This window comes from Mus musculus, chromosome 7, assembly GCF_000001635.26.
Source record: "Mus musculus strain C57BL/6J chromosome 7, GRCm38.p6 C57BL/6J".
Taxonomy (NCBI): domain Eukaryota; kingdom Metazoa; phylum Chordata; class Mammalia; order Rodentia; family Muridae; genus Mus; species Mus musculus.
This window is the reverse complement of record NC_000073.6, coordinates 42,884,372-42,901,587: the sequence shown is the minus strand read 5'-3', so window position 1 is coordinate 42,901,587 and position 17,216 is coordinate 42,884,372.

The following is a 17,216-nucleotide window of genomic DNA, read 5'->3' as shown; positions in this document are numbered from 1 at the left end:
GAGAGAAAGAGAGAAAGACAGAGAGAGAAAGAAGAAAGCTTTCTTAAGATTAAGAGCATGTTCTTCTTAAGATTAGGAAAATTTTCTTCTATGATTTTGTTAAATACTTTCTCAGTCTTTTAGCTGGCACTCTTCATAGTTTTTCCTTCCTATTATTCTTTTGGGTTTTGTTGTTGTTGTTGGGTTTTGTTTTGTTTTGTTTTGTTTTTTCGAGACAAGTTTTCTCTGTGCAGCTCTGGCTGTCCTGGAACTCACTCTGTAGACCAGCCTGGCCTCGAACTCAGAAATCCATCTGCCTCTGCCTCTCAAGTGCTGGGATTAAAGGCGTGCGCCACCACTGCTTGGCTCATTCCTATTATTCTTAGCTTTGATCTTTAAATTGTTATTTGAAGCCAACCATGGTTCCCCTGCCCCCGGGGATCATTGATGAATATCAGGTCACCAGGGCAAATGGAGTAGGGCCAAGAGACTTGGGGTTCAGAGGCCCTGTGAGTACCAATGGAAATGAAAGAATGGGATCAGCTTGAAGGAGAAAAGTCAACTTTTTTCAGGGTGGATCAAGAGTTTTATAATTTGGGGAAAAGGGGCTAGGAATGCTCAGGGTGGACAAAGGTCATTGGCTGAAGGCTAAGCTATTAAAATACCTCTTTAGAATGGGGAGGCATTCCAGGAATCTCAGGTGCTAGCTGAGTGGGTACGAATTAGGAGAAAAGAAGATGAACCTGTAATCTAGCTGAAGTTATGTGACATTTCGCAGGTAGAGGGGAGGGAGTGGGGTCCTGGATCCCCCAGTTTGATAAGAGGATGCCTTGCTGAACAAGGGAGTTCACCATTTTTCACTGAGCTCTAGGCTTTCTGGTAATGTCAGACTTTGACCATAGCAGCAGAGCCTGCTGACATTTCCTTCTGTTTTATTTTATAATGATGAGGTATCACCATACTCTTCTCCCTCTAAGCTAGGGCCATCTGGTATTGAAAAAGAACCTGATTATCAATGATTTTTGCAATGTTATTTATCTGCCATTTTAAAAATTTGACAAGGCAGTATGCCAGGAGCAGCAGTTCTCAGATGGCCAATATGAGAACAAGGAGGGGTAGAAGCCAAACCACAAAAGGATTTAAGTACCAGGGTGGTGAGGTGTGGGACAAGTATCATTCCTTGGATCCCATCAGAGGTCTTTGAGGATACATATATCATGTTCCACCAGCCCAGATAGAACAAAGAAACAACATTTCTCCCCCAACAAAAAAACAAGTCCCTCCATGTTCAGCAGTAACTAAGTCTAGGACCCTCAAGTTCTGGAGTGCAAACCCCACTATGGAGTTTATCTGTCATTTAAAGGATTCAAGAATGTTCTTAGTGGAGTCCACCATCTGGTCAATTTTGTATTGGAAGTCACTGGGCAAATGGCGTGTTTGGATGAGTGCAGATCCACCAGTTGCAGTAGCACCCAGTGAGACTGGAACACCTAGTCTGCAGTGTAGAGGGATGAAGATCTCTCATTTTTTTTGGTCTCCTCCAAGCTGTTAAATAATCTCCTCAATCTCATAGAGAGAAACCTGGGGAATAATTATCACAGGAGTACAGAAACCTTGAAAAGGGGCTTTGATGCAGGAACTGATAGTGTTTGGCACCACAGAAGTGTACGAGGGTTAGCACATACTGGCTTAGTGACAGTGATATTATGTGACTATTAATGTGAAATCTTGATGAGGGCCCTTCAAGACAAAGGGGAATGGCAGGCTGAGGAAAGGACTCATTTTGTAATTTCCTCATAGGTAAGGACCCATGGGTTTTGTGAAGTGAGATGTTAATGGTAGCAGCTACCAACAATGAACAAGAGAGAGAAATGCAGAAACATCGGGAGGAGTTAGGGTAGGTAGTTAGGAAAGTAGAGGTTGACTGTGTAGTGGAGGTATTGTTACCAGCAAGGACTGGTTTAAACCTCTATCTGAGTTTGATTTTCCTGTTGAAGAATATTAATGTGAATAAATATTGGTTTGGAGGAGGAGACAAGCTGTCACATGATGTGTAAGTCTGCTGTATTAGTCAGGGTTCTCAGAGTCACAGAACTTATGGAATGTCTCTGTGTATTGAGGGAATTTATTGTGATGACTTACAGTCTGTAGTACAACTGACCCAACAATGGTCAGCTGTGAATGGGAAGTTCAAGAATCTAGTAGTTGTTCAGTCTCATGGGGCTTGTTTGACTTGGTCTTCTGTATGACTTGGAATCCTGAAGAGGTGGGTTCCAACAGATGTGCTTCCACGTAGGTTCAGCCAGAAAACAAAGAGTGAGTCTTCCTTCTTCCAATGTCTTCATGTAGGCCTCCCACAGAAGGTCTGACCCAGATTAAAGGTGTGTACCACCACGCCTGAATCTGGGACTTGTTTTGTCACAGGCTGACCTTGAACTCTGAGATCTCCTAGCCTCAGTCTCCTGGGATTAGCAGCTTGTACTACTTTGCCTAGGCCTAAGCTTTTCTTGGCCCCTATGCCTGAAGATTTCCATGCAATGATCTGAATCAGAAACCTGTATCTTTCAGCCTCAAGATCTGGATCACAAGTGAGCTCCCCAGTTCTGAATTTTAGTTCATTCCAGATACAGTCAAGTTGACAACCAGGAATATCCAATGCACCAGCTACTCTGCCACCACTCCTACAACTCCTATCTGCCATCACTCTTCCTATGGATAATTGATAAAAAGCTGAAAATAAGTTTTAAGGCTGGCAGGTATGGTGCCACTGTGGTTAGTGGTATAATTCTGCAACTCCAATAGCTGCAACCTGCAGAGGTAGAGGCCTTTTGGGGGCATCACCTTTGTTTCGTTAAGAAAAGCAGAGGAAAGCGTTGAGAATTGTGGAGATGGACTCTGGTTATAGGAGAATCTCAATCCTGGTCCAACATTTTTCCGTTGGGAAGTCTTGGGTTCCTATTATTTTATTGGATTCATTGTAAGTGAACCTAGCAAATCATCTCCAGTGGGTAGTGGGAGGGTTAGGAAGAGGCTGAGCAGAAGCAGAGTTAGAATGAAGGATAACAAAGACAGTGATAAGAAAAGAGAAAAGGAAAGCCTGCAGTGAGACACATGTCCCGGGCAGCTACCATTAGGTTATGGACATCCTTCTGGAAGATCTTCTTGTTTCATTGGGGATGCCATCTCTTCTGTGTTGGGGATTGGCTCCAACACTTTGAATTAATCCAGCCCCCAAAATTGGGAATCTGTGAGTCCAAATGCTGAAGGTCCTTTTCCCTACTTGGTTTTTGATCACTCAATAAAGAGCCAGCAGCCAATGGTTGGCAGGTGGACTGAGGTGGGACCTCCAGATTTGCATTGTCTAGGAACTGGGATGAAGGAAGACAGAGAATCACCATGACTCCGGGGAGAAGGATGGGATATAAGAGCTTCAGGAGAGAAAGTCTACCAGCCATGTAAGAATTTGGGTAAGTGGCCACTGGTCATTTCCCAGACTGGACTTGGGATAGCAGGGGAAGGTTTAGGAGTCTCAGGAGTACCGGACAAGAGCATTTGCTAGCAGGGGAAGGTTTAAGAGTACCCAGTCTTTGAGCTAGTCATGGCACATCATAAATTGACGTGTGTGTGTGTGTGTGTGTGTGTGTGTGTGTGTGTGTGTGTCTTTCATTCTCAAATCCAAAGAGATCCTGGGTGGTTGGCTGAGAGTATGACCCACCAGGAGCCAAAGCAAGGTAGCTAAACTCACCACTACACTTCTCTTTTCCATCCTTGACTAATCAATAAGAGTTAGGCCATCTTTCCAGTCAGTGGGGTGGAATCAGACATTCATGGAAGGAACCCAAATGTGGAGCCATGAAAGCAGCCTGATTTGGTTGAATGAGGCTTATTCCAATGACCCTGTAGAGACCCCGTAGAAAACTCTACAAGGGATAGAACAGTGAGCCACATTCCCAGAGACAGGTGACTGACACCACAGAGCCCCCAACTCCATAATTCTGTGACTGTAAGTCACACAGACAAAGCCCTAAGCTCCTGGCATTCTGGCTAGATTCCACACCCACAGTTACCTGACTATAGCCAGGTATGCTCCGCCCCACAGTTACCTAGCAACATCAAGGTAGCCCAGCCCAGTATAAAAGGGGCTACTTGGCCCTTCCTCTCTTTCTTTAAGCTTTCACTTTTCTTACTTTTATCTCTAGCCCTCCTTCTCTCTCTCCCTTCCCCCCACTTTCCACGTGATCGTGGCCGGCCTCTCTCCCTCTTTCTACCTTCTCTCTTTCTTCCTGCCCTTCTACAATAAAGCTCTAAAACCATAGACTGTCTCTGCTCATCAAGGCCTGAAAGGACAGAAAACACAGCCCCAACTCCAGCCTCCTAAGAAGCCCTAAATACCACAAATTCCAGACCCTGCTCCCTGCCAGAGTATAGGTAAAAGGTCAGACTTCTTGCTGCTCCAGGGCCCCGCTGTGAATACATGATCTTGGCCTAGTAAGATAACAGGTGATTAGTTGACTAACCGCTTCTCTAGCTTCTGTAAACCGCTTGCACCATAGAAGAAAATATTACACACTGAAACTGCGTTTTGCCAACCCGCCCAGGAACCCGTGTAAATGCGGACCTCTGAGGCTATAGGAAACTGATTGGCCCCTGGGGTGCAGGCTTGATGATTTAAAATGGTTGGCCTAGAAACTATGGAGTGGTATGAATCCATTGGCCCGCACTGCTGGCTCTTGATGCTATGACATGATTGGTTTGCAAATCTTGGGCTTTGTTGTAACCCCATAAAAGCTGTCCCAATTCCGCATTTGGTCCATGGTCCTCCATCTCTGCCATAGTGTACTACTGTGGGGTCCAGAGAGGGTCTGGAATAAAAAGTCCTCTTGCAGATTGCATTAAGACCATTTATCATGAGTGATTTGGGGTGTCGCCTCTCCTGAGTCAGAACGTGGGGGAGTCCTCAGGTTGTGGGTTTTTCAGGCCCATCATACTTAAAAGATGGGATAGGCTTTCCCCTAAAGAGCAGCGTCTAACCTCCCACCAGAAGGCTTTCCTACTCTCTCCTTCCTTAGGCCCTGGGGATGACTGAGCTGCCCCCGGGACCCCCATTTTGTTCTCAGCTCATCCGACGTGTCCAGCGGTGTCAGGGATGCCTGAGACTGAGAACCTGTTATCTCTGACCTCTGAGGCCCAGAGACCTAGGACTGCCCCTTGTCTGTAGCATCCCACAGCCAGACACCCCACCCAGGGCCCCGTGGAAAGTCCAACCGCCCAGAGCACTGGAACTCTGGCGGGATGTGGGTTTTCTCTAACTCCCTTTATTCCCCCATGTCCACTGCAGTCCCCCAGCACCCAAATAGGCTTAGGCTAGTCCTATGGGAAAACACAGCAAAGTCCCTTCCTATTATTAGCAGTTAACACCTGTCTAGCGACAAATTCTGATAGCCAATAAGCACAAGAATAGAGAGAAGACAAGCCACAAGAAGGTTTGAGTCCTGGGGATTGAAGTGTTCCAGCAAATAACTTGCACAGAGGCGCCAAGCGTTCTCTTTGAATATATGTATACTTTGTTTCACTAGCCCAGATTTCTTAACAAAGAAACAGCACCTAGAAGTACTTAGCTAGCAGGATATGATTGGCACCTCCTTACCTGCCTGTAAAATGAAGGAATGTCGTTTTTTGCGTAATAAAGAGCTGGCATCTGGAGCTGGGGCAGGAAATACAGCCAGGCTTTTCAGGCAGAGCAAGATACACAGAGAGATTCAGGGAGACAAATGGAGATACAGACTGATGGAAAAGGAGAAGGAAGGGAGACAATGAAAGACCTCCGAAGGGAGACCCTCACTCAAGCCTCGGGACAGCCGCGGACCCAAGAAGACACTGAGACCGAACTCAAAATGTTGAAGGCAAGATTTAATAAAGCAACAGCATGAAAGCACATAGACCAGAGCTCTGGGGTCGAAACTCATACACCTAGTGGTGTAGAGGAGAATCGACGACCAGCCAAATTTTTCACAGGCCTATATAGGAAAACTCAAGGGGGGAGATCGGGGTAGGGAAAGTACAAGTTTACATAACTAAGGGGTTCTGCCAAGGGACAAGGGGTTCTGCCAAGGGATTCTACGTAACTAAGGGGTCATGTCCTATTATTTGGCAATGTACCCGGTTCATTCTGAGGTTGTTCCAGGAGGCTCTTATCTCAAAAATGTTCTTGGAACAGTCTTTAGTTGGGAGGGTTCGAACTCTAGGGTGAGGAGTTCAGGAATGCATTCTGGGGTGAAGAGTTCAGGAGTGTTCTGGGAACACTCTCTAGATGGGAGGGGTTGGGCTCTGGGGTGAGGAAGAGTTCAGTAATTTTTTATTCTTCATTCCCCACTCCTTTTAGGAAATAGCTCTAATCTTAGAGCGAGTTTTCAACCTCCTGAAGGACCCGATATTGTTGCCTTAGTACCATAACCTGTACTGCATTTATCCTTTCTCTAATAAAAGCTACTAACTTATTAAGGATGCAGGGGCCAAAAGTAAGCAAAAGCATAAGAGTAATCAAAGGTCCTGCTATGGTGGAGAGGAGAGTGGTGAGCCAAGGGGACTTATTAAACCAGCTTTCGAACCATCCTTGTTGGCTTTCTCTTTCTCTTTTACGTATATCTAGGTGTTCTCTAAGTTTGGCCATAGAATCTTTGATTACTCCTGAATGGTCAACATAAAAACAACATTCTTCTTTTAGGGCAGCACACAGTCCTCCTTCTTTAAGGAATAATAAGTCTAATCCCCTTCTATTCTGTAGCACCACTTCGGACAGGGAAGTTAAAGATTCTTCTAATTTGGTTATAGACTGTTCTATAGTTCTAAGATCAACATCCATAGCTGCACGTAGTTCTTCATAGTATTGGGGGGTCTTAATTAAGGCAGCGGTTCCTGTACCTACTCCAGCCGCTACTCCTAATCCTAATAGAACTGCCAAAGTTAAGGTAACGGGCTCTCTTCTCCAGCGGACCCGATGCTCAAATTTATCTAAAAAGGAGCTATCATCATGATACAGGAGTCTGGGAATAAGCTGAACCAAAATGCAGAAATCTTTGGAACTATTAAAAACAGACATAGACACACAAGGAGTGAGACCGGTATTGCAAGCCCATACTGTGTCTAAGGGGGGCACTAGATACTGACCGCTTTTGCTAGACTGGATGTTCTGGGTCTGATTACAGAGGTGCCCTTTATCCTGAGGTACCTGGCCCAAACAAAGCCCTCTTCCTGAAACTGCTGCTAGAGTCAACTTTCTGTTTTCTCCCCAAAGACATTGAGAATGATCTGAAGTAATATTATAAGTCCTGATCTGAGCTATTCCTTCATAATAAGGGGGGCTAGAGGTATAGCATAACCAGCATGATTGAGTCATATTAGGGTTAGTTCTATTTAAAGCTAAAAAAGCTCCCTGGACTAGACTGACCAGACGGTTCTCTGTACCTAGGGGTGGTGGGGAAGCCAAGATAGGCTTTATGAGGGGAGTATTAGTCCCTAGGGAGGGTACCACTATGTTGGGCTGTGGAGTTGGTGGAGCTGGTACGGCTGGGACTTTTGGGGGAGCCGGTACGACTGGGGGGCCCTGTTCTATAAGGACCTTGTTGGGCCCAACGAGTGTCACCGCCGGGTCTCTCACTGTCAGTCTGATCGTGAAAATGAACCCAGGATCTCTTAGTGGAATGTATACTCGCCAACCCCACCTATTTCCTTTAAGCCAACTTAGACGGTGTTGTTTCCCTTTCTCGGTGAACTTTATAAGTAGGGGGTTGCAGTATTTACCTTTGCATGGTCCTGGGGGGCTGTTTTTAAAAGCGCACACACTCTCTGGATATTTATAGGGGTTTCTTTCTCCTTGGTTTGACTTATCATAGCCACTTCCTCGTTTTACCGTGATTAGGTCCCAGTCAGAGGAGGGCTTCCAGTAAGATTCCCCTGTCGTTTCACATGTCCATTTACCACAAAAGTAATCTGATGCCCCTCCACATTCTCGTTGAAGCCTTTTGCTCTGACCCTGACCAGGGCAAACATAAAATTGTGCAGCTCTAAGATTAGCTCGGTAAAACTGCCCTGAACACCCATATGTGCTCCCTATCCCGTTTGGGACACACCGCTCTTCAGGGGGTGGGTTACTAAGATCGGTATGATCGGGGAAGTCCCATTTGGGGAATCCTGCCACTAACTTACAGATGTCAGGTGTGAGATCAGACCACCAAGTCCAGAGGGGATGGACTGCAGTGGTTGCCCACACAATGTTTCCCTCCTCATTAAGCACTTCCCAAGACTGTTGAATTGGAGCATGAGGGTTATGGTTCCCTAGGCTCAGGGTGGCGCCTGTGGCGCAAACGAAGCTTAAGAGGATTGTCAGTGACTGCCACTGTCCAATTGTCTTCGTGGTTTTCTTCATCTTGACTGGCGGCCCTCTTGACGTGGGAGGCGTGGATCCAGGAGGCAATCCCGTCAACTTTTACCGCAGTAGGGGTTGTCAGTAGCACCAAATAGGGTCCCTTCCACCGTGGTTCGAGGCTGCCGGTTCGATGCCGTCTGACCAAGACTTTGTCTCCAACTCGGAACCCGTAGGGTACTGCGGTGGTCCCTGGGGTATAGGCTGCCTTCAGTTGGTCCCAAATTTGGGTCCTAATCACTTCTAGGGCCTTTAAATGAATAAGCAAAGAGGAGGGTAAGACAGGGTCAGAGTCGGAAACCAATGTTCCACCAGGTTCCATTAAAGGGGGAGGTCCTCCATACAGAACTTCAAAAGGAGTGAGCCCGAAACGTCCAGGGGTGTTTCGGGCTCGGAAGAGCGCAAGAGGGAGGAGAGCCACCCAGTCTTTCCCGCCGGTCTCAATGGCTAATTTAGTCAAGGTCTCTTTTAAGGTCCTATTCATCCTCTCTACCTGTCCTGAGCTTTGAGGGCGGTAAGCACAGTGTAATTTCCAATCGATGCCCAACTGAGTGGCCAAGCCCTGACTTACCTGGGCAACAAAAGCTGGTCCATTGTCGGACCCGATTACCATAGGGATTCCAAATCTTGGCAGGATTTCTTCAAGGATCTTCTTGGCCACAATCTGGGCAGTCTCAGTTTTAGTGGGAAACACCTCAACCCATCCTGAAAAAGTGTCTACAAATACTAACAGATACTTGTTACCATACATTCCAAGTTTAACTTCAGTAAAATCTACCTCCCAATACACTCCAGGACGGTCTCCCCGTTGTCTCTTTCCAGGTTCTTTGTAGGCTCTAGTCGCATTAGTGAATGCACATGGTTTGCAGGAGTCTATAATCTTTTGAGCCACTGACTTCAGGTTGGGGACTTGGTATCGGGAATTCTTAATTAGTCTCATCATTTTTTCAACTCCCAGGTGGGTGAATTGGTGTAGTCCTTTCACAAATTTTATTCCTTCTTCGGGAGTCAATTCTATTTTTCCTTCAAAAAAATATGGGAGGGGATCACTGGTCCACAATAGCTCTTTTATGTTATACCTCTCATCCTCAGGGCTTTTGGGCGGATCACCTTTTTCAGTTAAGATCATGGCCCCTTGAGCAACTTGTTTTGCCACTGAGTCTGCCATTCGGTTGCCCTTGGCCACCAAGTCTTCTCCTCTTTGGTGGCCGGGGCAGTGGATGATGGCTACCTTCTTAGGTGCATGTATGGCTTCCAACAGGGCCAGAATTTCTTCTTTGTTTTTAATGTCTTTACCAGCCGAGGTCAATAGCCCTCGCTGCCTGTAGATGGCCGCATGGATGTGTGCGGTAGCAAAAGCATAGCGGCTGTCAGTGTAGATGTTAACGATCTTACCTTTAGCCTCTCGGGGGGCTTGTATAAGTGCTATAAGTTCAGCCTTTTGTGCCGACGTTCCTTCAGGCAAAGCGCTTGCCCAAATTACCTTTTTCCTGTCCACCACCGCAGCTCCAGCCTTTCGCTTCCCCTCTATCAGGAAACTGCTGCCGTCCGTATACCAACTGGGAGCTCTCTTACACGCGTTCACGACCGGCCAGGAAGAACGCAACAAACCGGAATCTTCTGCGGCAAAAGCTTTATTGCTTACATCTTCAGGAGCTAGAGAGCAAGAGCACAAGAGCAAGAAAGCAAGAAAAAGAACAAGAACAAGAAAGAGAAAAAGCAAGAGCAAGAGAGAGAAAAAGCAAGAACAAGAGAGAGAAAAAGCAAGAACAAGAGAGAGAAAAAGAATGGCAAAACCCCGTCCCTTTTAAGGAGAATTATCCTCCGCCTAGGACGTATTATTACTCCCTGATTGGCTGCAGCCCATCGGCTCAGTTGTCATCACGAGAAAGGCAGAACACATGGCGGGAAAACTGCCCCTGCACGTGTGCAGATTATGTTTACCACTTAGAACACAGCTGTCAGCGCCATCTTGTAATGGCAAATGTGAGGGCGGCTCCTCACAGATCCCCCTTTTCTTTTAATAAGAGCAATAGGCCACCCATATTAATGAGAGTGGAGATAGAGGTCAAATCCCCAGTGTGCAGGTAAAGGAGCCATGTACAGGATTAGCTCTTAGGCTCACAGGCTTTTACCCAGAGCAACCCTGACCTGCTCCCGTGTCGTTTTTCCTGGGGAGAAGGACACTTGGACACTCAACCTTCTTGAAAGATGACATGTCTCCCTAGAATAGGCTCATATGTGCCGCAGAGCCCTTCTACTGCAGTGCTTAGCCGTGCAACTCTCTCGGGCTGCTGAAGCACACTCACTCTATCCCGTGCAATGAGACTAGCCTCGTGGGGTGCAAGAGCTGAATGGCCAGCGACCTATTGCTTAAGCATAGATAACCATATATCAGGGGAAGCACCATGTTCTAGAGCTGCAAGTGCCTGGGCAATAACCACCTTGTCTCTCCTAGTTTGGGCCTTAAGCTTACAGACCAACCAAAGAAGCAACACTAATCCACAGCAAAGTGTATCTCCAAATAATATCAATCCCACCCATTCTTTAAAGAAGGAAAATGCTGAGGAGATCCAATTGGGTAATCCTTTGGTCAGGGACAGGTCCAAGCGCGTGGAGTTGATCTGAAGTCTCAATTCCCGAAGGGTCTGTTCAAATTCAGCCGTCCAATTCTGTAACATATACTGAGAAAGACTTTTTGACAAATTAGCTGCCCTAGTAAATTTCTCATACTGAATGGAAGTAACGCACAATCCCGGAAACTTTTATTCACATCCCAGCTGAGCTATTTGCCATAATACATCTAGTTGTTCCTGGACAAGATCTATGCGTTGATTAATTTCTGCCCATGGAGCATTTTTGGGATTGGAGGATGGAGGCCGCTAAGCCTGCATTGGTGAGAGGGCCCCCGAGCTCCCGACAAACCCTGAGCCAGTCTTGTAAACCTTTGTTCTTTCTTGGGGCTATGGCCGCTCTGCACTCCTGTGTGGCTTGCTCATAAATGAGCTGTTCTACCAGAGGTGCGGCTTGCTCTGAATCTCCAAAAATACGCTCTGCTGCCTCTGTCAGTCTGGCCACAAAATCTGAGAATGACTCCTGAGGTCTCTGGACGATCTTTGTTAGTTGTCCAGTGGCTTCACCTGCTCGGGAGAGCGCCTTCCAGGCCCTAATAGCCTTTTCATCTGATTCAGAACTATTAAGAACTGGCTCCTTGAGCTCATCTAGTGATGAGTATAGACTCCTTCTCCTAGAGACCTCCGCTGATTGATCTTTTTTCTTTTCCTTCCTTCTAATCTCTCCCCAGGTATTCTTACCTGACCTAAACTTTTCCTCAGGTTCAAGACCCGTGGAAAGGCCTGTATACTTATTTTGTGAACCATATTTCCTCTTTGCTCCTACTCTCTCTCCCCGCTTTACTTCTGATAGATTGCCCTGAATTTCATCCAGAATTTTCAGCCCTGCCTTAACCACTTGATAACATGTGAAAAGGAACAAAAAGGCTCCTAACACTAGAGAAAGTTCAAGGTCAAACATACCTTGTAAAGCTATTTCCCACTTTACTTCTGATAGACTGTCTTGAATTTCGTTAGAAAGTTCAAGGCCAGACGTACCTTGTAAAGCTATTTCCCACTTTACTTCTGATAGACTGTCTTGAATTTTGTTAGAAAGTTCAAGACCAGACTTACCTTGTAAAGCTATACTTACGGGTACCCTGTTCCCCAGCTGAAGAGTTCTGAATTCACGCAGTTGAATCCTTCTCAACAGTCTGTTTTACGGGAACACTTCATTACCACCGTTCCCCAGCTGAAGAGTTCTGAATTCACGCAGTTGAATCCTTCTCAACAGTCTGTTTTACGGGAACACTTCATTACCATGACCCGCAGTTCTGGTTCCAGAATGAGGGATCTTCCTTGCGCCGGTGATGGTAACCGTCCCGGGTTTTCTCATCCCAGGATTTCTCGTCCCGGGTTTTCTCGTCCCAGGTCTTCTCGTCCCGGGTCTCAGCACCAACTCTTACATGCGTTCTCGCGACCGGCCAGGAAGAACGCAACAAACCGGAATCTTCTGCGGCAAAAGCTTTATTGCTTACATCTTCAGGAGCTAGAGAGCAAGAGCACAAGAGCAAGAAAGCAAGAAAAAGAACAAGAACAAGAAAGAGAAAAAGCAAGAGCAAGAGAGAGAAAAAGCAAGAACAAGAGAGAGAAAAAGCAAGAACAAGAGAGAGAAAAAGAATGGCAAAACCCCGTCCCTTTTAAGGAGAATTATCCTCCGCCTAGGACGTATTATTACTCCCTGATTGGCTGCAGCCCATCGGCTCAGTTGTCATCACGAGAAAGGCAGAACACATGGCGGGAAAACTGCCCCTGCACGTGTGCAGATTATGTTTACCACTTAGAACACAGCTGTCAGCGCCATCTTGTAATGGCAAATGTGAGGGCGGCTCCTCACAGAGCTCCAGGCCAGGGTTGGTCAGTCAGGTCTCTTCTGGTCCCAGTTTCTTCAGCGAGGATGTCTGTACATTGATGTACTGGGACGGAATCATTTGTTAGAGGGAGAAGGGTAGCTGGGTTGAGGATGGCAGGGGGTGCAAAGGTTACACGCTCATTTAGCAGCAAGCTCTGATAGTGTGTCATTCGGGCATTTGTCATCCATCTGTCAGGTGGCTGCCGCACGATACTTTCCAAGGCATGAGGGGCTACAACAGTCACCTGTTGTCCCATTGTCAATTTGTCAGCAACTTTGATCAGCAGGGCCACTGCCGCAATAGCTTTCAGACATGTGGGCCATCCACTAGCAACGGGACCTAATTTCTTTGACAAATAGGCTACAGGTCTCTTCCAGGGTCCCAGTGCTTGTGTCAACACTCCCCTGGCTACGCCCGCTCTCTCGTCCACATATAGGACGAAAGGCTTAGTCAAGTCTGGTAATGCTAGCGCGGGGGCAGTCATTAGAGACGACTTGATAGCCTCAAAAGCTCTTTGGTGCTCTTCTTTCCACTCAAAAGGAACCCCTTCCTTAGTCAAAGGATATAGAGGTGCCGCTAGGGTTGCAAAGCCTGGAATCCAGAGTCTACAAAAGCCAGCAGTCCCCAGAAACTCACGTACCTGCCGTGGGGTGGTTGGAGAGGGGATCATCATAACAGTCTTCTTCCGGGCTTCTGTGAGCCATCTTTTACCCCCTCGGAGGGTATACCCCAGGTAGGTTACCTCAGTTTGACAGATTTGTGCCTTTTTAGCCGAAACTCGATACCCCAAGTCACTCAGTTCTGTGAGGAGCCTCTCAGTTCCCTGGTGACACAGCTCCTTCGAGGCCGCCGCGACCAAGAGATCATCCACATACTGTAGTAGGGTAAGCTGAGGGTTTCGAGCGTGAAAAGGCGCGAGATCCCGATGGAGGGCCTCGTCAAACAGGGTGGGGGAATTTTTGAACACCTGTGGTAGCCTAGTCCAGGTTAGTTGACCAGTGTGTCCGCCCTCTGGGTCCCTCCATTCAAAGGCAAACAGGAGCTGACTCTTAGGGTGCAAGCGCAGGTAAAAGAAGGCATCTTTTAAGTCTAGGACTGTATACCATGTTCTCTCAGGTGGGAGAGAGCTTAATAAATTGTACGGGTTCGGGACTGTGGGGTGAATGTCCAGGACCCTTTTGTTAACTTCCCGGAGGTCTTGCACCGGGCGATAGTCATTAGTCCCTGGTTTTCGAACTGGCAGAAGTGGTGTATTCCAGGGGGACTGACAGGCCACTAAAACTCCTTGGTCTAGCAACCTCTGGATATGAGGCCGGATGCCCTCCCTAGCTTCCTTGCTCATGGGGTATTGTCTTACCGAGATGGGGGTGGCATCAGCTTTAAGTTCTACCACAACCGGAGGCACTTGTTTAGCCAACCCCATTCCTGCTTGTTCTGCCCAGACATTGGGGAACGCAGTTAGCCAGCCTGAAGAGACTGCATTTTTGGGTTGCTCTTCATGCAACCGATATTCTTCCTCTGTGTTGAGGACAAGGCAGGCAACGGGGGCTTTTCCCCAGCTTACTTGTGGGCCTTCTGAAGTAAATTGGACTTGAGCCTTTAGTTTGGTTAGCAGATCGCGCCCCAAGAGGGGAGCAGGACACTCAGGTATCACCAGGAAGGAATGGGTCACTATGTTCTTGTTTATCTGTAGGGCTCGTTCGGTCGTCCAGGGGTAAAATTTACTACCAGTGGCTCCAATCACCATGGTCTTTTTAGAGCCTAGCTTGCCTAGGGGGCTAGTGAGTACTGAATGCTCTGCTCCGGTGTCTATCAGGAAGTTGACGGGAGTCCCCTCCACGGACAAAGTTACCCTAGGCTCAGGGAGGGGGTCTGAGCCCCGACTTCCCTAATCATCTTCTAGGGTCAGGACCTTGGATCGCTCCCGTTTTTTAGGGCAATCTCTAGCCCAGTGTCCTTTCTCTTTGCAATAAGCGCATTGGTCTTTTTCCAGTGGTATCTTTCTGCCACCTGGCGGTTTCACTGCCCTGTTGCCCAGGAGCCCTATTTTACCTTTTCCTGTCTGTCTATCATTTACAACTGCGGCCAAAATTTTACTCAAATTTCTCTCCTGACGGCGATCCCGTCTATTTTCCCTCTCCTCCATTTCTTTCTTCTCTCTCTCCTGCCTCTCTTCTTCTGTTTCCCTCTTATGATAGACTTTCTCTGCTTCTTTTACTAAATCTTGGAGCGTATGATCTTGGAGCCCCTCCAGCCTTTGCAGCTTTTTCTTAATGTCGGGAGCGGACTGACCAATGAAGGCCATGGCTACAGCGGCTCTCTGCCCCTCTGACAAGGGGTCAAAAGGGGTGTACCTCCTATATGCCTCCATTAGACGCTCAAGGAAGACTGAGGGTGGTTCAGTCTGCCCCTGCAAGACCTCTCTTACCTTAGCCAAATTGGTGGGCCGTCTAGCGGCTCCTCTGAGACCTGCCACTAGAGTCCGGCGATAGACAAGGAGGCATCCCCTACCTTCCGCGGTGTTATAGTCCCAGTTGGGGCGGTTCAAGGGGAAAGCCTCGTCCACGAGGTTAGGGAGGGCAGTGGGTGTGCCGTCCTCTCCCAGAACATTTTTTCTCGCCTCCATCAGGATTCTTTCTCTTTCTTCTGTGGTAAAAAGAACCTGCAAAAACTGCTGACAATCATCCCAAGTGGGTTGATGGGAGAACATAAGTGACTCAAGGAGCCCAGTAAGCCCAGGGGGGTTCTCTGAGAAAGGAGGGTGGTTAGTTTTCCAATTATATAAATCAGAAGAGGAAAAAGGCCAGTACTGTAAAGGAATGAGATCATTGGGTCCTGGCGCTGGCCCTCCCACATGTGCTCAAAGTGGTAAGGCAACTGTTGAATCCAGCCCCCCTTCCTCCCCGGGGCTTTGGCCTCGTCAGCTCCGAGTCCCCCCCGCTGGTCCCTGAGCCCCTCTCGCTATTGGTCCCTGTGGTGGGGCAGCTGCAGGTGGCTGCTGGGGCAGGGGATAAGGGGGAGGTTGGGAGTCCATCCAGAGGAGGTCGTCAATCTCTGGATAAATCTTGGGGGGAGCTGACGGGCTGGACTTTCCAGCTGCATCAGACTGGGCAACCGCGACCGTCAGTTTCGAAGAATTTGGGGTCCAAGGATTGACCCACGGAGGTGGGAATTGGACGAGATTCTGCCAGGTCACAATGTAGGGGATCTGATCAGGGTGACCCCCTTCCTCCTGAAAAACAATTCACCTGACGGCGGCGATTAGTGACAAGTCAAAAGCACCTTCTGGTGGCCAGCCCACTCCAAACGTCGGCCACTCGGAGGCGCAAAAGGTCTGCCACGGACCCTTTCTGACCTCCACCGACTGGTTGTGGGCTCTGACCTGCACCTCCTTCCAATGCTCCAGAGTTAGAGAAAGGGGAGTGGACACAGATTGTCCCATTTCCAGAATAATAGTAGACACAACAAAAGCGAACACGAGACTAAGACAAAAAAGAAACCAAAAGCAGCGGCGACTTCGCGCCGACCACAAGCAACTCAGAGAATCAGATGGCCTTTCTAAGGCCGGCCGATTGAGACCCTCTGCACGAGGTGGGACTCGAACCCATGATCTCGCAACAAGGCACGAGGTGGGACTCGAACCCACGATCTCGCAACCCCAGATGGTCTCTTGGCCTCCAAAGGGGTCCACCAGGCGTCCCTGGTCCTCCCCTGTTCCTCCTGGGACGTCTCCCAGGGCGAACGGACAGTGGACACCTGGACACATCTATCCTTATCCACCCCGCGTTCCCTCCCGGAGCGCGGTCTCACTGAGCGTCCGCAAAACCGAAACTGCGATCGCACCAAACTTAGAAACAGAACACAGACACCAGACCAAGACAGGTCAAAGAATCTTACCTTAAAGTGGGTCTAGGGTCTCTGGGTGGTCGCGCTGATCCTGGACCGAGCCCCCAAATGAAAGACCCCCGAAGGGAGACCCTCACTCAAGCTTCGGGACAGCCGCGGACCCAAGAAGACACTGAGACCGAACTCAAAATGTTGAAGGCAAGATTTAATAAAGCAACAGCATGAAAGCACATAGACCAGAGCTCTGGGGTCGAAACTCATACACCTAGTGGTGTAGAGGAGAATCGACGACCAGCCAAATTTTTCACAGGCTTATATAGGAAAACTCAAGGGGGGAGAGCGGGGTAGGGAAAGTACAAGTTTACATAACTAAGGGGTTCTGCCAAGGGACAAGGGGTTCTGCCAAGGGATTCTACGTAACTAAGGGGTCATGTCCTATTATTTGGCAATGTACCCGGTTCATTCTGAGGTTGTTCCAGGAGGCTCTTATCTCAAAAATGTTCT